This window comes from Tursiops truncatus, unplaced genomic scaffold, assembly GCF_011762595.2.
Source record: "Tursiops truncatus isolate mTurTru1 unplaced genomic scaffold, mTurTru1.mat.Y mat_scaffold_93_arrow_ctg1, whole genome shotgun sequence".
NCBI classification, from domain to species: domain Eukaryota; kingdom Metazoa; phylum Chordata; class Mammalia; order Artiodactyla; family Delphinidae; genus Tursiops; species Tursiops truncatus.
The window spans coordinates 11,754-34,355 of NW_022983463.1; the positions used below are offsets into that span (position 1 = coordinate 11,754).

General features: G+C 43.5%; 1 long non-coding RNA gene and 1 pseudogene across 1 annotated transcript in view; one reads left to right on the plus strand and one right to left on the minus strand.

Annotated features, from left to right (window-relative positions):
* The first annotated feature begins 1,385 nt into the window (after window positions 1–1,385).
* The window catches only part of LOC141277797 (uncharacterized), a 35,396-nt gene continuing 14,179 nt past the window's right edge, over window positions 1,386–22,602 (plus strand). The window contains exons 1-2 of the long non-coding RNA XR_012329647.1: window positions 1,386–2,966; window positions 5,445–5,537. This is a non-coding gene — a long non-coding RNA (uncharacterized lncRNA). The remainder of the gene's footprint in view (window positions 2,967–5,444; window positions 5,538–22,602) is intronic.
* On the minus strand, window positions 8,351–8,647 carry LOC117310981 (bolA-like protein 2 pseudogene; annotated as a pseudogene).

A 22,602-nucleotide genomic window follows, 5' to 3' on the forward strand; every position in this document is an offset into this window, starting at 1 on the left:
GGAGGGTGAGGGCAAATCCTGAGGGGGCGCAAGAGATGGCAGGGGAGGAGGCAAGGAGAGAATCAGGGGTGGCAACAGGGGCACAGCAGAAAATAAGAATTAACATTGGTGGCGGGGGCAGTGGAGACCACAGAAATCACAGGAAGAATCCCTTGGCTCCAAAACGGTCAGACCCTAACTTCTCTCAGTGAAAATAATGAATAAACAATCTATAATAAGAGTAGAGGGTGTGATGAATTGGGAGATTGGGATTGACATATATACACTGATGTGTATAAAATGGGTGACTAATAAGAACCTGCTGTATAAAAAAATAAATAAAATAAAATTCAAAAATTCAAAAAATAAAAAATAAAATATAGTAAAAAAAAAAGAGTAGAGTGTTTTATTTGAGCCAAATTAAGGACTAGCCGGGAAGCCAGCTTCCCAGATAACTCTGAGAAACTGCTCTGGAGAAGCAGGGTTTTCAGCACAGTCGTTTGTTGTTGTTGTTGTTGTTTTTTTGGGGGGGTAGTTTTTTGGCTGCCTCGCACCAGAATCTTAGTTCCCAGACCAGAGATTGAACTCCGGCCAACGGCAGCGAAAGCTCTGAGTCCTAACCACTGGACCGCCAGGGAATTCCCCTTCAGCACAGTTTTATAACTTGTCAGAACAAACATTGAACAAGTCAGGGCTACATTTCTCCAAGGTCTAAAAAAAACAAACAGACCAGCACGTACACGTGCAGCACATACTGTATGGCCTTGGCACCTGGGAAGGGAGTCTTATCATCAAAGGTGAACCAGCGTTGGAGTCCCAGGAAGAGGGGCATTTAGTCTTTTTTTTTTTTTTTTTTTTTGCGGTATGCGGGCCTCTCACTGTTGTGGCCTCTCCCGTTGCGGAGCACACGCTCCGCACGCGCAGGCCCAGCGGCCATGGCCCACGGGCCCAGCCGCTCCGCGGCATGCGGGATCCTCCCGGACCAGGGCACAAACCCGCGTCCCCTGCATCAGCAGGCAGACTCTCAACCACGGCGCCACCAGGGAAGCCCTAGTCTTTATTTTTAACATGGACATTCTTTACTTCTGGTCAATGTGCCCTTTCCTTTAATAATTAAAGCAGATGTACAATGTATGTCTGACAGGCCACAAAGAGGCAAGTTACTTAGCCCAAAATTGAACTTAGTTCATGTATAAGACAGAATGACTTTTCTGTATCTGAATATGTGCAAACATTTTTTGTCGCTTCCCTCAGTGAAAGCCAGGATCGGCCACGGTGCCCACAGCAGTAGGAAGTGTGGTTCAGGGCCCTTGGGCCCTTCCTAGAGCTCCAGTCACTAGAAAGAGACCCTCAACTCTAAGGCCTGAGGCCCTTGAGCGCTGCCTGCCTGGAAGCCCCCTGATTCCCGAGGCCAGAAACGGGAAGAGGGCAGAGCTGAGAACAGGAGGAGAGGACAGCGCTCAGGGGCCTAAGAGGGCGTCCCGCACACCGGTGGGAAGTGGACGCCTGAGCGTCGGACCTCCAAGAGCCCTTGATCGCCTCTGACGGGAGCAACCCGGGCTTGGGGGCAGCCTTCCCACCCAGGGCAGTCAGAGGACGCGGATGTGTGAGGAAGAGGAAAGCAGGGAGGGCGGGTGCAGCAGGGGCAGCAGAGGGTGGGAGTCGGAAAGAGACTGAAAAGCCGGAACGTTATTTGGTGGCCACAGGCCGCGAGCCGCTCCCGGCCCCTCCCCGGCCTCACCCCGCCCCCGACTCCCCCCACTCCCCCGCCCCCACTCCCCACCCCGCTGCACCGCAAGTGAGACGGTCCCCGCGACGCTCACCGAATCCCACCCGGACCCTGAAACCGCCCCAGGCTCCCGGCTGAGGACCTCAATGAACGCCACTCACCAGCGGCGGTAGCCGGGAGCACAGAAAGGGCAGCGCCGGCTGGAAACGGCAGGACAAAGAGAAGCCCTGGCAAGCCGCGCGGAGCTGGACAGCTGGGTGGCGCTGTTTCTCCCCGGGAGATGCCGCCTCCTGGCCTGTGGTCGTTTCACTGACCGGCCCTGCTCCGTTCCTTTGCAACTTGCTTCTCCTTCCTCGCCGCTGCGCCTTCTTCCTTCTCGCCTGCTCTCCTTATTCTCCTTTTCTTTCCTTCCACTCTCACCCTCAGCGGTTTAGGGGTTTTAGCTGTGCTGCCCCAGGACCTGGGGATTTTATCGTTTGTGTGGCAGCTTCTAGAGGGCCTATCGCTGAGGCTGAGGTGTGAGGCCGTGATGAGGATGACGGAGGAGAAAACGGGGCCTCCTCTCAGCTCGCTGCCTTGGGGGCTTCTCCGCAGGGACCCCTTAGGCTAACGCCCCTCCTGGAGTCTTAACCACTGGACCACCAGGGAAATCCGCGGGTTGAATTCCTGGGCTTCTGCACCCATCTTTTTAAAAGAGAATGGTATATCTCTTCAGAAGGGACTTCATCCAGGAAAAGTAGGTGGATTACCCTCAGGGCCTGGAAAATACTGATGTTTCTTCTGTTTTAATGATGTTTTCCACCACCTAAACTCATTAGGAAACCCATTGAGGTGAGAAATGTCTCTCATTAAAAACAATCCAGATAACTTCTCCAATAACCACCTGCATTGGCCCTTTAGCTCTCCCCGCTGCTGAGGACCCATCCCCAGATTATCTTCTAACATCCATCAGTTCCGCTCTCTCTGGTGACAATCTGCAGGAACATTTCCATTTTTTTGATGCTCCAGCGAATCTCAGCTCTTCACAAACAAACTAGACCAGAAAACTGCAGAGTCTTGTGCCTCAAGCATTGGCTTGGATTGGACTCAAAGCACTTCCTCTTCAAAGGGCGGCACCTTGAAAACTATAAACCTGTTTTGTTAGTCATGATGGAAAGACATTTCCGGAGTTTCAAGTACCAAATCTACCCGAGGAAAAAAAGTGCGTTGACTCCTGGTTTTGGCAACGTACTACAGTACGTGAGATGCTTTCATTGGGGTAAGATGGCTGTAGGTTGTGTGGGACATATCTGAACTATTTTTGTAATTGTTTTGGTGAGTCTAGAATTATTGCAAAATGAAAAGAAGGAGGAGGAGGAGGAGTGGGGGGAGGGGAAGAAAAGGAAGAAAAGGAGGAGGATGAGGAGGGACATTAAAAAATGTCCTTAATGAGAAATTGAGGACATTCCAGGAAAAGGGACTCTTTATTCCTGAGGTTTGGCCCTAACTCTATTGTGGCTTCTGACCTTAGTAAGCTGGATTAGTGAACGTGTCTAATCGCAATGACTCTTTGCCTAGACAAGAGGCACGGTTGTGTAGAAGCCCGCCTCACCATGCCCTGTCACATGTCCCATGAGTCCTTCACTCTTGGGCCTTCAAAAGAGGGGCGAAGTGTCCCTCACCAGCAGGAGGGGCTCTGAGTAATTCCCACGGACCAGCCTTAAAGAGTGATTTTGCCTGGAGTACGTTTCACACTTATCTCCCTCAGGACCCCAGCAGGGCCATTGGAGCTCGTAGGTGACTGATGGAGGATTTTGGGATTTAGATCTTGATTATGTCAACTTTGAAGACTTGCCCAACATCTGGCACGGTCTGGAAGATGACATCAAGGAGGGTATACGCAGAACCCTGGGAATTGGAGAGTTGAGTCACTTGAGAGTCTGAAAGTTCAAGAGCAGCTGCCTTCTCTTGGGCACAAACCAAGATTGAGGGGATTGAAAATACATTGAATCTCCTTGGTCCCCACAGGCACAAGCTTATTTGTGACCGCAGCTGCTTCATTGGCACGAAGCTAAGGAAGCCTTGGGTTTCTGCAGGGTGTAGAGGAGAGCAGTAGACGGAAAGGTGGAGAATATAGGGCCCTGAAATTTATTTGATATCTGCTAGAAATGCGAGGTGCCGCATTCACTAAAAAGTGTAAGGATACCAACCTCAGGATACCAGGGGAAAGGGATAAATGAAGACAACCTGTAATATGTTGTCAGGAAAAACTGAGAGGCATATACATTTAGGAGAGGTGTCCTTATCATACATTTGTAAATGTTCCAAGATGTGGGAATGTTTCAGACACGACTTTTAAAGAAACAACACAGTCTGCATGGATGGTGGAGCTTATTTTTTAAACCCAGTATATGTCTTACTGTATATTATTTCCCAAATGTGTTTTTGCTCATTTGACTATTTTAAATTTTTACCAAATTTATACATGTATATAATTTTAAAAGGCAGAAGGTCCTACAAGACTTATAACAAAAAGCTGTGGTCCTTATTACCACTTTCCCAATCTTTAGTTCTCTTTCGCTAGATGCAAACATTTCAATACTCAGTTGGCTTTTATCTTCCTATTTTTAATAACAAGTTGTATCAGTCAAGGTTGAGTGAAGGAACTAGAGATTATTCTAGGTTTATTAAACAGGAAGGGATTTTACAAAGGCTGTTAGGAGCTTTTGAAATCTTTAAAAGGGCTGAAGGAGCAAGTTCTCAGCTGAGCCTTATGGAATGACAGCCAGAACAATGTAGATATGTTTGGTGTTCCTTTAATGGCTTGTATATAAATTTATCACTAATCTGTCACCAAATTCTCCTTCAACAGTGTAGTTTTCCTCTCCATTCAAATGCATGACAATTAATCAATTTTATCTTTTTCTTGGACATAGACTTCTGTAGCCAGGTGAAGTAATTCTCTTTATTCCTGAGGCCTTGGCCCCAAACTCCTGTTTCAATCTGGACCTGTTGATCCCTTATTGTCCCACATAGGTGCCTCTTGGGATGTTCCTTTAGCATTTGTGTATGTATATATATATATATATATATAAAACATTTATATATATATATAAAACATTCATATATATAGCATTTATATATATATAGCATTTGTATATATATATACATAAAACATTTATATATATAGCATTTGTGTATATATATAGCATATTTATATATACACATAAATATATATACATATGTACAAATATATATACAAATTGTAATATATATACAAATATATATAATATATATACAAATATATGCAAATATAATACATATCTATTATGTATACAAAATATATGTATATATAAATATATATACATATATATATAAAATGATACTGTTTAACACCTGAAGGCGACAAATTATTCTGGATTAGACATTTATGTATATAAAACAATACTGCTTAACACCTGAAAATGACAAGAGAAACTCTGGAACTTTTTTGACCCAGGGACAGGAAAGAATGCACACTGTTTCCACAGCTGCATTGCTGTTTTGACTGTCATTACATGTAGTTTGAAGGACTGTGCTATGAGAAAAAATATAGCTTTTTCTTGATTTAACAATGATCTAGGCAGGACAGACAATAATAACCCCACTTAATTAATGGATAAACTAAGGCTGAGAGAGATTACACACTCTATAAAGGGGAAGAACTAGATTGGAACCCAGGCTTTTTGACTTTTTCTTTTCTGGTGTCTGTTTTCAGTCTGTAACTCATCTATGGTCAAAAAAGGAGGAACTCATTTGTGGCAAAAATCATCAGACATCCTACAGTCACTAGAACAAAAACCCCACAAAGGTAGGACACCTGTTCACTACTGTAGCCTCAGTGCTGAAGTCAATGCTTGTCCCAGAGCTGGCATTTAGTAAATATGTGTAGAATGAATGAACGGGTAAATGAATGAACGGTGTAGCTGTTTATAAGTAGGGAAACACAGCTCCAGAAATGTTAAGCGACTCACCAAAAGTCACTTATCATATTTTATAAATTATAAGACATATGTGGACATATGCTGTGCTCAGTGCCCAGCAAGTGCAAGACAAGGAGGGAGTTGGTGTGTGACACTGTGAGATGGTAATGCAAGCCAACTTCCCCTGAGATACTCCAGGCGATCAATTTCCAAGAGAGGCTCATCTCTCAGAGGACCACTACCCAGCCATTGCCACTAGAGGGCTCATCAAGACATTTAATCAGGAAGATACAGGCAGTCTGGGAGCCTCTTTTTGTTCAGGCCATTTGTTTCTACAGTTTCTTTTCATTGCATTCCCCCCGCCCCCCCATTATCTCTTTTCCCATGCTAGCTCTGTATTCAGATTAAATCTTCATTCATGTCAATGTAACAATTTTACCACATCCAAATTTTTCTAATGCCAGTTTTCATCAATCCTGACATTTATGTTATTTGTCTGACTTCACTAGTGAGTTTTGCTTTTTAAACACTTGCAGCTCTGTGATCCAGTATCCAACGATGCGTTATACTTCAGCTCCATTCACAAATCGGGTATCAACTGCAAGCAGCTAAACACAAGCAGTGAATACTAATCAGAACAAGGAAGAATGTGTCTGTTGTGGTCTCAGTGTGAGAGAAAATGCCTCTGCTCAGGGGTGCACCTGTACCTCACTTTGCTTGCTGCCCCATGTGGTTACATGACCGATGGTAAATGTCACTGCTGAAAGCTCCATGAGTTTTTTTTAAGGTTCCCAAAGAGGGTGTAGAACACTAAAATATTTCATAACTTTTGCATCTACATGACAGCAATGTCCACGAGCTTCCACCAGGCACGTTGAAGGCAGAAGCTGTTTATATGGCTCTCCACTGTGTCCTCAGAGCCACACATAGTAACTGGCATATGTGTCCTATGTAAAGATCTGATGGATGGTTAAGTGAATCATCATACACCATTTCTCCCATGGGTAGAGCAGAGGAACTGAAAAACTCTCCTGGGTGGAGAAAATCAAAAATACCTTGAAGCTGCCCTGATTCAGGGATGCTGCCTTAAAAACTCTTGGGTGGGGTCGTAAGCCAAAAATGGAGCAACTCTGCTTGTGTCGTCTTCAAATTCTTTCAAGGGTGAGGCCTGAGATGCTGCAAATATTTTAAAAAGCAGAATGCACCTGTCAGGGCAAATGAATGCCATAAATGTCAAAACTGATGACACATTTCCTACTGTTCATTGTACACACAGATGGGTTTATTTGTGTCTGCATGTCCAAAATTCGTTTTCAGGCTGGGGGCTCCCCAAGAATGGGGAGGGTGTCTGGTTTCTCTTGCTTGGCTCAAAACTCAAAACAGATTAAAGGCTAGGTCCAGGGACCTGTCATTGAAAGCCTAGAGAAGGAAAAGCTGAAGGATAAAGGTTTTATGAGGAGGGTGCTGAGCAGTTATTCATCACTTGAGATTCAGCTCTAATGAGGTAAACAGTGAATGAAGACCCGAGTTTAACTCCACCTCTTCCACTTGCACTCTGCCACTCTGAGCGGGAGCTACTCTTCGTTGCGGTGTGCGGGCTTCTCATTGCCGTGGCTTCTCTTGTTGAAGAGCACGGGCTCTAGGGGCATGAACTTCAGTAGTTGTAGCTCGCCGGCTCTAAAGCGCAGGCTGAGTAGTTGTGGCGCATGGACTTAGTTGCTCCACAGCATGTGGGATCTTCCCAGACTGGGGCACGAACCCGTGTCCCCTGCATTGGCAGGCGGACTCTCAACCACTGCGCCACCAGGGAAGCCCGGCAGGCAGATTCTTAACCACTGCGCCACCAGGGAAGCCCCATTGAATTGAAACTTTTAAGATGAGACTATTTTTTTTTTGAATTGAGGTGTAGTTGATGTACAATATAAGTTTCAAGTGTACAACATAGTGATTCACAATTTTTAGGTTTATAGTTATTATAAAATATTGGCTATATTCCCTGTGTTGTACAATATATCTTTGTAGCTTATTTATTTTATACATAGTAGTTTGCACTTCTTAATCCCTAACCCCTATCTTGCCTCTCCCCCCGCCCCTCTCCCCACTGGTAACTACTAAGTTTGTTCTCTATATCTGTGAGTCTGTTTCTTTTTTGTTATATTTACTAGTTTGTTCTATTTTTTAGATTCCGCATATGTTATAGCATACAGTATTTGTCTTTCTCTGTCTGACTTATTTCACTCAGCATCATACCCTCCAAGTCCATCCATGTTGTTGCAAAAGGCAAAATTTTCTTCTTTTTTTGTGGTTGAGTAATACTCCATTGTATATGTGTACTACATCTTCTTTATCCATTCATCTGTTGGATACTTTTGTATCCAACTGATACCTTTGTCAGTTGCTTCCATATCTTAGCTATTGTAAATAGTGCTGCTCTGAACATTGGGATGCATATATCTTTTCGAATTAGTGTTTTTGTTTTTTTCAGATATATACCCAGGAGTAGAATTGCTGGGTCATATGGTACTTCTATTTTCAATTTTTTGAGAAACCTCCATACTGTTTTCCACAAGAGGCTGCACCAATTTACATTCCCACCAACACTGTACAAGGGTTCCCTTTTCTCCACATCCTGGCCAACATTTGTTATTTGTGTTCTTTTTCTGTGGGGGTGGGGGTCTGATTCATAATTTAATAGGCGTGCAGGTCTGGGTCCCTTATTTCTGCTGCTCACGGGTCCACTGCTCTGGGGTCACGGTTTTCTGCTCAAAGGCATGGATGTGCAGGAGCTCTTCTGCTAGGCAAGTGTTCACAAGCCGGTGTCTCTGAAGCAGCGGCTTCCCCTCGAACTTGGCCGACACCACCAGGACCGGAAGCTGGACGCACAAAGGCTGGGAGTCATGTCCTGCATTTCCACCCCCAGGTCCCACTGCAGCTTCTCCCGGCGGTACTCGGCACCGAGTTCCATTGTGGCAGCCCAACGGGGGCGGCAGCCCAGCAGGGACAGAACCCCTGCTCGGACGCCTGCCACACTTATTTGTGTTCTTTTTGATGACAACCATTTATTTATTTATTTATTTATTATCGGAGTATAATTGCTTTACAATGGTGTTTTAGTTTCTGCTTTATAACAAAGTGAATCAGTTATACATATACATATGTTCCCATACCTCTTCTCTCTTGCGTCTCCCTCCCTCCCACCCTCCCTATCCCACCCCTCTAGGTGGTCACAAAGCACCGAGCTGATCTCCCTGTGCTATGCAGCTGCTTCCCACTACCTATCTATTTTACGTTTGGTAGTGTATATATGCCCATGCCTCTCTCTCGCTTTGTCACAGCTTACCCTCCCCACTCCCCATATCCTCAAGTCCATGCTCTAGTAGATCTGTGTCTTTATTCCCATCTTACCCCTAGGTTCTCTTCATGAATTTTTTTTCTTAAATTCCATATATGTGTGTTAGCATACAGTATTTGTTTTTCTCTTTCTGACTTACTTCACTGTGTGTGACACACTCTAGGTCCATCCACCTCACTACAAATAACTCAATTTCGTTTCTTTTTATGGCTGACTAATATTCCATTGTATATATGTACCACATCTTCTTTATCCATTCATCCAATGATGGACACTTAGGTTGCTTCCATCTCCTGGCTATTGTAAATAGAGCTGCAATGAACATTTTGGTACATGACTCTTTTTGAATTATGGTTTTCTCAGGGTATATGCCCAGTAGTGGGATTGCTGGGTCGTATGGTAATTCTATTTGTAGTTTTTTAAGGAACCTCCATACCGTTCTCCATAGTGGCTGTATCAATTTAGATTCCCACCAATAGTGCAAGAGGGTTCCCTTTTCTCCACACCCTCCCCAGCATTTATTGTTTGTAGATTTTTTGATGATGGCCATTCTGACTGGTGTGAGGTGATATCTCATTGTAGTTTTGTTTTGCATTTCTCTAATGATTAATGATGTTGAGCATTCTTTCATGTGTTTGTTGGCAATCTGTATGTCTTCTCTGGAGAAATGTCTGTTTAGGTCTTCTGCCCATTTTTGGACTGGGTTGTTTGTTTTTTTGTTATTGAGCTGCATGAGCTGCTTGTAAATTTTGGAGATTAATCCTTTGTCAGTTACTTCATTTGCAAATATTTTCTCCCATTCTGAGGGTTGTCTTTTGGTCTTGTTTATGGTTTCCTTTGCAAGGAGAATGTTGAATCACTATTGCTGGACAACTTCACCAAACATTCTCGTTTGTAAAGATGGGAGACTGGACGGGAATGTGCATTCGCAGACATTTTTGTGAGAGGTGACAAATGGGCGTAAATCCTGTTCGGGAACAATTCTTTAAGGGGTGTGCTTGCTCAGTTTCCTCAATCTGGGCAGCACAGTAACAGCAGGTGCCAATTGGGGTCACTTGGATTTTGTACTGCCCTTTAACAATACCTAAAGAAAGACATCCTCTAAACATTGGGCTTTATAAAGAAGAAAGGAGGATTAGATGAGTGTGGCTGGACTCACATGCTGGAGTGAGCTGTATACAGTCACTAAATAGATGACACACATAGATATATGTAGCAAATTACAAGTGTCACAATGAGTATGATGAGTAATATGACTTGGAAGCCAACTACCAAATCTTGTAGTTCAGGATTCCAAGACTAAGGGCGGGATTTCCCTGACTCTTTTTTTTTTTTTTTTTGGCGGTACACGGGCCTCTCACTTCTGTGGCCTCTCCCGTTGCGGAGCACAGGCTCCGGAAGCACAGGCTCAGCGGCCATGGCTCACGGGCCTAGCTGCTTCGCGGCATGTGGGATCTTCTCGGACCGGGGCACAAACACGTCTCCCCTGCATTGGCAGGGACTCCCAACCACTGTGCCACCAGGGAATTCCTCCCTTACTCTTTAAGGCTTCATTTTTTTCCTTCGGGATGTTTCTGCAGCGTCTTCACCTTGTCGTTTTCTACCTTCAGTACTGTCCAGAGACCAGATGGCCATGCATCTCTCTGTGGGTCCTTAAAGGCAGGAACCATGCCCCCCTTCCTAGCAGCACCTTGCAGAGGTGGCCACATTCTGGAGATGGAGGCTACATGGTAAGATGAGGGAGGTGGACTCAGCAAAGCCCCTGCACTTTTGGCAGAACTGCTGACCCAGAGGGACATGGGTGTCTTGGGGGTAATTAGTATGGGCCAGTTGACTTTAAGAGTTTCCCTTATCCTATGTTCCTTTATGCCACTATCCTATGTACAACCCCAGGATCTGTGGAAGCAGCAAAAAGAACTGAGACTGAATTTCCCTCTAGTCCAACTGGTACTCAATTCATACTTGATGAGTGACCAGTGGGCTACCTCCTGTAGACATGGTCTTTTGGCCTGGGTGTTGGGATGACTTGGATGTGGTGCTTTCGAGAGAACAGAAACCTGTATCCCTCAGCTAGACAGACCGAGATGAACAGACAAAAAGGCATGGAGTGTTTGACCCCTGCTGGGCACTTAATAACTGTGTTGTTAAATGAATGGATTTAGATATGTGACCTAGACTGGAACAAATATTTGCTTTATTTCTTTGATAATACTTAATGAATATCTCTTATATTTGAATTGTACGTATCTCCCGCAAATAGTTTTTATGACTAAACCTGGTAGATAAGTAAAGGCAATTTTCCTGAGGGCGTAATCACGGCCAGAATTAGGTGATACTCAGAGAAGACAGGCATTCTGAGTGTCCCTAACATGTTTATTCCCAGGGCCAGCCACCTTCCTCATCTGGTGATTCCAGGGCTCCAGACTGGGGGAGGGGAGTGGAGGCCTGAGGACAACACACATCATACTTCATGGTCCTTTACGGGCTGAGGAGGCTGGTTTGCTCTAGAACCAACTGTAGCCACTGCTGGGATCCTCTTTATGGTGCCTGCCAATCCATGATGGGGATGATAAACAACTCTGGTGGATGGATTTAATGGATGAAGGAAACAATTTTCCTAGGGAGAAAGAAAGTGGTTTGTTTTTAAGACTTGGTTCCTCTCTTAGTCCCGGTGGTTTGTGATTTATAAAGATCTACTCAGCTCATCTCTATGGCTCCTTCCTGTTTACCACTTTCTTCAGATCCTGATACCACTAAAGATACACAATTTCCAAAAATGTTGAAGTAATATAGGAAAAATAAAATTATTTTGATCAGTGGAATTGGGGGAGGGATGGAAATACAGATAATTCTTTTTTAAAAACTTTTTTTGGTCAAATATTTAAAAGTTAAAAATTTAGCAAGTTTGGTAATACAAACTTTCCTCTTACTTTCTGTACACTGAGTCTTTTGAATCATCTCTCGGTTTTAGTCTCTATAAGAGGTTAAGAAGGTGCCATTGCCAGGACTTAGAGTCCTGGTTTGCAGTGAGAAAAGGCTCCACCAACCTGGAGCGAGAGTATCTGACTTTTCATCACGAGCCACATGATCAAAAAGCCACTTGTTTGTGATTACAGTGAAGTCCAGAAGGGCCTCCCTCTACTGATGAATACTGAACGTGATTCATGCGTGTGTCAAGTACATATGAAGGCTTTCATCCCCTTTTTCCTTTTCTTAGCCATTCTTCAGAGTGCCCTAGTTTCATGATGTGCTTTTGGTGGAACTAAACTGAACACTTCAACTGAATAAAGCATTACTTTTGGCTTAATCACACTTACAAACGGATCCTGCACTGTGGGTTTGCCTCTTGGGGCAGAGGTCAGTGCACAGTGGCATCAGTGACCAACAGGAATGAATGAGGTTTTAATGACCTGCATGAGCTGGCTAATCATGTAAGCGCCCCTGCTAAGATTCCAACATGCACTTCATGCTTCAGTCAGGATGGCCCCAAAGGGCCGGCCCTTCCATGTCCAGCAGAGGCCAGAAGTTGAAGGCTTGGATTTTAGACTGAAAGTCAGCAAGAGGAAGTCACAGGGTTGGCATGGAGTCCTTTTATCTCCCTTTTTAGAAACAAGGCCCCTCAGAGACAGAGAAACACCTAGAGCCCCCCTTTGAGAGCTGTCACCCATTGTCTCTCCAAGACAGAGTAGCCCTGCTCATAAAAACCTACCCAATCCTGGTTTAAAAAAATCTTCTGCAGAATTCCAGAGTGGGTAGTAGTTAATACAAAATAACATAATTTCTGACATGAGTGGATGTCCAAAAATGTTTCCATTTTCTCCTCTTCTCTTACCCGACCAATTTCTCATCTTATAAAAATTTCCAAAGTTTTACATCTGTATTTATTTAATAGTTTAAGCCTCACTCCAGCTCTCACCATGTCTTACTATATTTGTGTTTTTATGCTCCTCTTTCTGTCTGCTTTATCTCTCTCCATACTGTCTTTCCCTTCCCTCCTCTCTCCTTTTCCCTCTGTCTCTCACACCTTCCTTTGTCCCTCAGTTCTGCCCTCAATTTTTATGCTTCTTGCCCCTTTTCTTTCCATCTCTGTGTCTCTCTGCGTCTTTGCAGAGCTCTCTCTGTGTACGTTTCCTCGCCTTTGACAATTTCTTATGCCTCAGCTCCCCTTGCCCACCTCATCCTCCTCAGGTGCCCTTATTCCCATAATGTCCTGCACATTTCAGAGCCAGGTGCTCACCACTAGGAAGCCGAATCCAACAAAGAGTGCAACAGTGGTGGCAGTGGCAGGGAAATGAAGGGGATTCTGATGGGTGTCAGGAGCCCAGGGGGTTTCGCTGCGGTTACTGAATCTGTTCCCTCTGGTTTAGTGTCTGGATGTTCAGTGGTATAATCTTCTGTGGTCCCCAGGTCTGGGGTGGTGTAGTCCTCCGTGGTTCCTGGGTCTGGGGTGGTATAGTCCTCTGTGGTGCCCGGGTCTGGGGTGGTGTAGTCCTCTGTGGTGCCTGGGCCCTCAGTGACATGATCCTTAGTGGTCTCTGGGTCAAAAGTGATAGAGTTTTCAGGGCTGGTCTCTGGGTCTTTAGTGGAAACATTTGGCTTGTTCCTACTCAAAAATAATCTCTTTTAATGTGGATCATTGATGGCCCATCATCATCTGCTTTGCTTACTAGTCTTTTTTTTTTTTTTTTTTTTTTTTTGCCGTACGCGGGCCTCTCACTGTTGTGGCCTCTCCCGTTGCAGAGCACAGGCTCCGGACGTGCAGGCTCAGTGGCCATGGCTCACGGGCCCAGCCGCTCCGCGGCATGTGGGATTTTCCCGGACCGGGGCGCGAACACGTGTCCCCTGCATTGGCAGGCAAACTCTCAACCACTGCGCCACCAGGGAAGCCCTGCTTACTATTCTTCACAAGTATCTTGCCCATTCAAATGACACTTCTCCCCATATAATGTGATTTTATTTATTTGAGCTAAGGATCATTTGATATTTTAGGTTTAATTCTGATAAAACATTCTACAACATGCACTACAAGATGGAGTACCCAGAGCTAAGTCATGTCCTTAGAAGATCTTCTCACCCAGCCTTTGATTCTGCCCTTGGTGGTTCTGGTCTCTTTCCATGGAAAAGTAAGCCTGACTCTTTCTAAACCTCCCTTCCCCCTGGGTTGGTATTTCAGTATCCCGGGTATTCAGACTCCATGTTTCTTTGTGTCACCTCTCATCCAGTTATGCCTGGGTCTCTGGTAAACAATTGAGGCAGGAGCCATGATTTTTATTAGAGATTGAATTCAGGTCGTGGCTTGGTATATGTTTTAGAATGAGGCAGCTCCTGGGTCAGATCTGGGGCCAAAGTGTCAAGATTGAGGGCAGGTAATATTCAAGGTGGTTTGAGGGTAGGAGAAGTCACAAGGGGCTGTGGATGTGGTCTGGTTGGGGTTGATAGAAGCACTGAATTGGGTATAAGTAGAAGGGAGAGATGGATCTTTCCACCTCCCACCACCTCCACCTGCAGGGCATCAGGACTGAGAGTGTTTATCCTTATGAATAAGTGCAGCCCACATGGCATAAATTTTGGGGTTTTCGGCTCCTCTGCTCAAAACAATTCCCCCCTACCTGCTGCCGATTCCCAAATAGGGCTCAAATATTTCATTTCCCAAGGAGGGATGAAATACAGAAAGTTAAGATCTAAATAATGAAAAGCAGAACATTTCCTTAAAAGAGGACGTAAGAAAGATAATGAACAGGACCATCGGAACCTACTCCCCTGTGACAGGGAACTGGGGGTAGGTACCAGGGTGTGGAGCTCCCCAAGGATGTCTCACCTATTCCACACCTTCTCTCAAGACTGGCCCTGCCTGAGTCCTAAGAGGTTCCTTCTCCAGGGATCCCGGCCCCTACCTCTCCAGACCCTGGGGAACCTTTGCACTCTTCTCTCCAAAAATAGTTCACTCACCCAGTTCCAAACACCGGAACAGAAGCAGCAGCAGGAGAAGGGATGAGGCAGCACATTTCCTTTTTTCACCTCAAGAGAATCCAAATGGGCTGGAACCCAGGATGCTTTTTCCTCCCTCCTTCTCTCTACTTTTTCTATCTCTCCTTCTCCTTAAGCACAGAGTGGCTGTGGGGTTCATATGTGCTGCTACAAAGGAATCCAGGATGCCTGGGTCTTCCTTCCTTCTTTCAGGGAGGAACAGCCTGCTTCTTTACTCTCTGTCAATCAAGGGAAGAAGAATTTGATGCAGAGGAGGGCCAGGGCAGAAGGGAGATGTCATAAGTGCAAGAAGGGGATCTTGGCTCTGCCCAGAGCCCAGAGTTGAGCATAACAGGGGATCAAACTTGTCAGCGTGGGTGGCATCACTTTCTGATGCAGAGCCCTAGATGAAAGCTGTCCACCACACAACGTCTCAGTGCTCAGGGAGGGGCTTGGGCTTCCTTTTCCACAGGTGGGAGTGGTAAGGTTGGGGCGACCAAGGAGGGTTTCTGGCAGGCCTGCCTGGGGGGTAGTGCATGGTGAGAAGAGGGCTAGATGTCAGAGGGCACAGAGCACCTTGGTCCTTAACAGAAAGGAGGAAGGTTGATGAGGGGGGAGAAATACCCAATCTCTCTATCTTTTAAAAATGTTTACTTATTAATTTGGCTGCGCCGCACCTTAGCTGCAGCACACGGGATCTAGCTCCCTGACCAGGTAGGAGGGGCACAATCACAGCAAAATCAAATCCCATAACCACTGGGTGGGTGACTCACAGACTGGAGAACACTTATACCACAGAAATCCACCCACTGGAATGAAGGATTTGAGCCCCACATCAGGCTTCCCAACCTGGGGTTCTGGCAACGGGAGGAGGAATTCCTAGAGAAACAGACTTTGAAGGCTAGCGGGATTTGATTGCAGGACTTTGACAGGACTGGGGGAAACAGAGACTCCACTCCTGCAGGGCACACACAAAGTGATGTGTGTATCAGGACCTGGGGGAAGGAGCAATGACCCCATAAGAGACTGAACCCGACCTACCTGCTAGTGTTGGAGGGTCTCCTGCAGAGGCGGGGGATGGCTGTGGCTCACCGTGGGGACAAGAACACTGGCAGCAGAAGTTCTGGCAAGTATTCCTTGCCATGAGCCCTCCCAGAGTCTGCCATTAGCCCTACCAAAGAGCCCAGGTAGGCTCCAGTGTTGGGTTGCCTCAGGCCCAACAACCAACAGGGAGGGAACCCAGCCCCACCCATCAGCAGTCAAGGGGACTAAAGATTTACTGAGCTCTGCCCACCAGAGCAACACCCAGCTCTACCCACCACCACTCCCTCCCATCAGGAAACCTGCACAAGCCTCTTAGACAGATTCATCCACCAGAGGGCAGACAGCAGAAACAAGAAGAACTACAATCCTGAAGCCTGTGGAACAAAAACCACATTCACAGAAAGATAGACAAGATGAAAAGGCAGAGGGCTATGTACCAGATGAAGGAACAAGATAAAACCCCAGAAAAACAACTAAATGAAGTAGAGATAGGCAACCTTCCAGAAAAAGAATTCAGAATAATGATAGTGAAGATGATCCAGGACCTCGGAAAAAGAATGGAGGCAAAGATCGAGAAGATGCAAGAAATGTTTAACAAAGACATAGAAGAATTAAAGAACAACAAACAGAGATGAAAAATACAATAACGGAAATGAAAACTACACTAGAAGGAATCAATAGCAGAATAACTGAGGCAGAAGAACGGATAAGTGACCTGGAAGACAGAATGGTGGAATTCACTGTAGCAAAACAGAATAAAGAAAAAAGAATGAAAAGAAATGAAGACAGCCTAAGAGACCTCTGGGACAATATTAAATGCAACAACATTCGCATTATAGGGGTTCCAGAAGGAGAAGAGAGAGAGAAAGGCCCTGAGAAAATATTTGAAGAGATTATAGTCAAAAACTTCCCTAACATGGGAAACGAAATAGCCACCGAAGTCCAGGAAGCGCTGTGAGTCTCCTGTAGGATAAACACAAGGAGAAACACGCCAAGACACATAGTAATCAAACGGGCAAAAATTAAAGACAAAGAAAAATTATTGAAAGCAGCAAGGAAAAAACGACAAATAACATACAAGGTAACTCCCGTAAGGTTAACAGCTGATTTCTCAGCAGAAACTCTGCAAGTCAGAAGGGAGTGGCATGATATACGTAAAGTGATGAAAGGGAAGAGCCTACAACCAAGATTACACCACCCAGCAAGGATCTCATTCAGATTCAATGGAGAAATCAACAGCTTTACAGACAAGCAAAACCTAAGAGAATTCAGCACCACCAAACCAGCTCTACAACAAATGCTAAAGGAACTTCTCTAAGTGGGAAACACAAGAGAAGAAAAGGACCAACAAAAACAAACCCCCCAAAATTAAGAATAATCGCCATAGGAACATACAAATCAATAATTGCCTTAAACGTGAATGGATTAAATGCTCCAACCAAAAGACACAGGCTTGCTGAATGGATACAAAAACAAGAACACATATATGCTGTCTACAAGAGACCCACTTCAGACCTAGGGACACATACAGACTGAAAGCGAGGGGATGGAAAAAAGATATTCCATGCAAATGGAAATCAAAAGAAAGCTGGAGTAGCAATATTCATATCAGATAAAATCGACTTTAAAATAAAGAATGTTACAAGAGACAAGGAAGGACACTACATAATGATCAAGGGACCAATCCAAGAAGAAGATATAACAATTATAAATATATATGCACCCAACATAAGAGCACCTCAATAAATAAGGCAACTGCTAACAGCTGTAAGAGAGGAAGTCAACAGTAACACAATAATAGTGGGGACTTTAACACCTCACTTACACCAATGGACATATCATCCAAAATGAAAATAAATAAGGAAACAAAAGCTTTAAATTACACAGTAGACCAGTTAGATTTAATTGATATTTATAGGACATTCCATGCAAAAACTGCAGATTACACTTTCTTCTCAAGTGCTCACGGAACATTCTCCAGGATAGATCACATCTTGGGTCACAAATCAAGCCTCAGTAAATTTAAGAAAATTGAAAGCATATCAAGCATCTTTTCTGACCACAATGCTATGAGATTAGAAATGAATTACAGGGGAAAAAATGTAAAAGACACAAACACATGGAGGCTAAACACTACATCGCTAAATAACCAAGAGATCACTGAAGAAATCAAAGAGGACATCAAAAAATACCTAGAGACAAATGACAATGAAAACACGACAATCCAAAACCTATGGGATGCAGCAAAAGCAGTTCTAAGAGGGAAGTTTATAGCTATACAAGCCTAACTCAAGAAACAATAAAAATCTCAAATAAATAATCTAACCTTACACCTAAAGGAACTAGAGAAAGAAGAACAAACAAAACCCAAAGTTAGCAGAAGGAAAGAATCATAAAGATCAGAGCAGAAATAAATGAAATAGAAAAAAATAAAAGAATAACAAAGATCAATAAAACTAAAAGCTGGTTCTTTGAGAAGATAAACAAAATTGATAAACCATTAGCCAGACTCATCAAGAAAAAGAGGGAGAGGACTCACTCCAATAAAATTAGATACGAAAAAGGGGAAGTTACAACAGACACTGCAGAAATACAAAGCATCCTAGGAGACTACTACAAGCAACTCTATGCCAATAAAATGGACAACCTGGAAGAAATGGACAAATTCTTAGAAAGGTATAAACTTCCAAGACTGAACTAGGAAGAAATAGAAAATATGAACAGACCAATCACAAGTAAGGAAATTGAAACTGTGATTCAAAATCTTCCAACAAACAAAAGCCCAGGACCAGATGGCTTCCCAGGTGAATTCTATCAAAAATTTAGAGAAGAGCTAACACTCATCCTTCTCAAACTCTTCCAAAAAACTGTGGAGGAAGATGCACTTCCACACTCATTCTGTGAGGCCACCATCACCCTGATAGCAAAACTAGACAAAGATACTACAAAAAAAGAATATTACAGACCAATATCACTGATGAATATAGATGCAAAAATCCTCAACAAAATACTAGCAAACAGAATCCAACAACACATTAAAAGGATCATACACCATGAATAAGTGGGATTTATCCCAGGGATGCAAGGATTCTTCAATACATGAAATCAATCAATGTGACACACCATATCAACAAATTGAAGAATAATAACCATACGATCATCTCAATAGATGCAGAAAAAGCTTTTGACAAAATTCAACACAACACCCATTTATGATAAAAACTCTCCAGAAAGTGGGCATAGAGGGAACCTACCTCAACATAATAAAGACCATATATGACAAACCCACAGGAAACATCATTCTCAATGGTGAAAAACTGAAAGCATTTCCTCTAAGATCAGGAACAAGACAAGGATGTCCACTCTCACCACTATTATTCAACATAGTTTTGGAAGTCCTAGCCCCGGCAATCAGAGAAGAAAAAGAAATAAAAGGAATACAAATTGGAAAAGAAGAAGTAAAACTGTCACTGTTTGCAGATGACAGGATACTATACATAGAGAATCCTAAAGATGCCACCAGAAAACTACTAGAGCTAATCAATGAATTTGGTAAAGTTACAGGATACAAAATTAATACACAGAAATCTCTTGCATTCCTATACAATACTGATGAAAAATCTGAAAGAGAAATTAAGGAAACACTCCCATTTACAATTGCAACAAAAAGAATAAAATACCTAGGAATATACCTACCTAGGGAGACAAAAGACCTGTATGCAGAAAACTATAAGACACTGATGAAAGAAATTAAAGATGATAGCAACAGATGGAGAGAAATACCATGTTCTTGAATTGGAAGAATCAATATTGTGAAAATGACTATACTACTCAAAGCAATCTACAGATTCAATGCAATCCCTATCAAATTACCAGTGGCATTTTTTACAGAACTAGAACAAAACATCTTAAAATTTGTATGGAGACACAAAAGACCCCCAATAGCCAAAGCAGACTTGAGGGGAAAAAACGGAGCTGGAGGAATCAGACCCCCTGACTTCAGACTATACTACAAAGCTACAGTAATCAAGACAATACGGTACTTGCAAAAACACAGAAACACAGATCAACGGAACAAGACAGAAAGCCCAGAGGTAAGCTCGAGGGAGGAGATATGGGGATATATGTATACATATAGCTGATTCACTTTGTTATACTGCAGAAACTAACACACCACTGTAAAGCAATTATACTCCAATAAAGATGTTAAAACGAAAAATGGGGCTGGGACAACTGGACGTGCACATGCGAAAAAAAAAAAAAAAACAGAATCTAGATGTAGACCTTACACCCTTCACAAAATTTAAATCAAAATGGACCACAGACATAAAGGTAAAATGCAAAAGTGTAAAACACCTAGAAGTAACATAGGAGGAAACGTAGATTACCTTGAGTATGGCAGTGACTTTTTAGATAAAACACCAAAGGCACAATCCATAAAAGAAACAAGTGATAAGCTGGACTTCATTGAAATGAAAAATATCTGCTCACAGAAAGGCAATGTCAAGAGAATGAGAAGACAAGACACAGACTGGGAGAAAAATTTGCAAAAGACGCATCTGATAAAGAACTCTTATTCAAAATAGGCAAAGAACACTTACACTTCAACAATAAGAAAACAGTCTCATTTAAAAATGGGCCAAAGGGACTTCCCTGGTGGTGCAGTGGTTAAGAATCCGCCTGCCAATGAAGAGAACACGGGTTCAATCCCTGGGCTGGGAAGATTCCACATGCCGCGGAGCAACTAAGCCCGTGCGCCACATCTACTGAGCCTGCACTCTAGAGCCTGTGAGCCACAACTACTGAGGCCCCGTGCTACAACTACTGAAGCCCATGTGCCTAGAGCCCGTGCTCCACAACAAAAGAAGCCACCGCAATGAGGAGCCCACGCACTGCAACGAAGAGTAGCCCCCGCTAGCCACAACTAGAGAAAAGCTTGCGCGCAGCTACAAAGACCCAAATGCAGCCAAAAAACAAAAAAAGTACCAAAGACCTTAATAGACACCTTACCAAAGAAGATATACCCATGGCACATAAGCATATGAAAAGATGTTCCCATTTTATGTCATTATGGAAATGCATATTAAAAAAATGAGATACTACTATGCACGCATTGGAATGGCCAAAATCCAGAACACTAAGAAGACCAAATGCTGGAGAGGATGTGGAATAACAAGAACTCTCATTCATTGCTGGTGGGAAGGCAAAATGGTACAGCTACTTTGGAAGACGGTTTGGCAGTTTTTTACAAAACTAAATAAATGTACTCTTACCAGACAATCCAGCGGTTGTGTTCCTCGATATTTACCTAAAAGAGTTAAAAACATGTCTACACAAAAATCTGCATATGAATATTTATAGAACTTTTATTCATAATTGTCAAAACTTGGAAGCAACTCAGACATCCATCAGTAGGTGAAGGGATAAATAAACTCTGGTACATCCAGACAATGGGATATTATGCAGTGTCAAAAAGAAACGAACTAGCAAGACTTGTAAAAACTTGGAGGAACCTTAAATGCATACTACCATGTGAAAGAAGCCAATCTGAAAAGTCTATATACTGTATGGTTCCAAGCATATGACATTCTGGAAAAGGCAAAACTCTGGAGACAGTAAAAAGATGTGTTGCCAGGGGTTAGGGAGTGAGGGGAGGAATAAGTAGGCAGAAAATAGAGGATTTTTAGGGTAGTGAAACACTCTGTCTGACACTATAATAATGGACACATGTTCCTATACATTTGTCCAAACCCACAGAATGTAGAGTTCCAAGAGTGAATCATAATATAAACTATGGACTGTGGGTGACGATGATGTGTCAATGTAGGTCCATCAGTGGTAACAAACGCACCACTCTTCAGGGGACATTGATAATGGGGCATGCTATGCATGTATGGGGGCAGGGAGTATATGGGAAATCTCTGTATATCCCCCTCAATCTTGCTGTGCACTTAAAACTACTCTACAAAAATAAAGTCTTAATAATATGTGAACGAGTGTTACCTAAATACCCAGCAGCACAGAAAAGTCTGCCTTCTTGTGAGAGGACTCTTTCAGTTGCAAGTTAACAAAACTGGAATGAATCTAGCTTTGGCAAAAGAGATTTAACATGTTGATTTACCGGGGAAGGCCGGGGGTGAGGCCAGTTAGATACATGATTGGACCCGGAGACTCAAACTTGTCATCAGACCTCAATTTCTCTTCTCTTTCACTGTTCCTGGGGAAGACAGACAATATGATCTCTAAGCCCCTCACATTACCCACTTTCACAACTTTAGCAGAAAGATAAACATCTTTCTCACACTGACCATACATAAAGTACTGGAGAGGAAAGACTACCCTTGGACCAGTCCCTGTTGCTAGGTGGATGTGGTACAACGTGGTAACCTGACTTGTCAGGCCTGAGTCATGTGATTTCCTCATCCCTCGGTTCATTATATTTCCTGAGTTATTTAAGGTCATGCTGATTATTAAACCATGTAACTATTAAACAAAATGACTTTTGCAAATTCTCAGAAACATAAGAAAATAAGTGAGAACATTAACTATTAGAACTGCTGGGTGTCCTTTTATTTCCTCTCCTTTATATT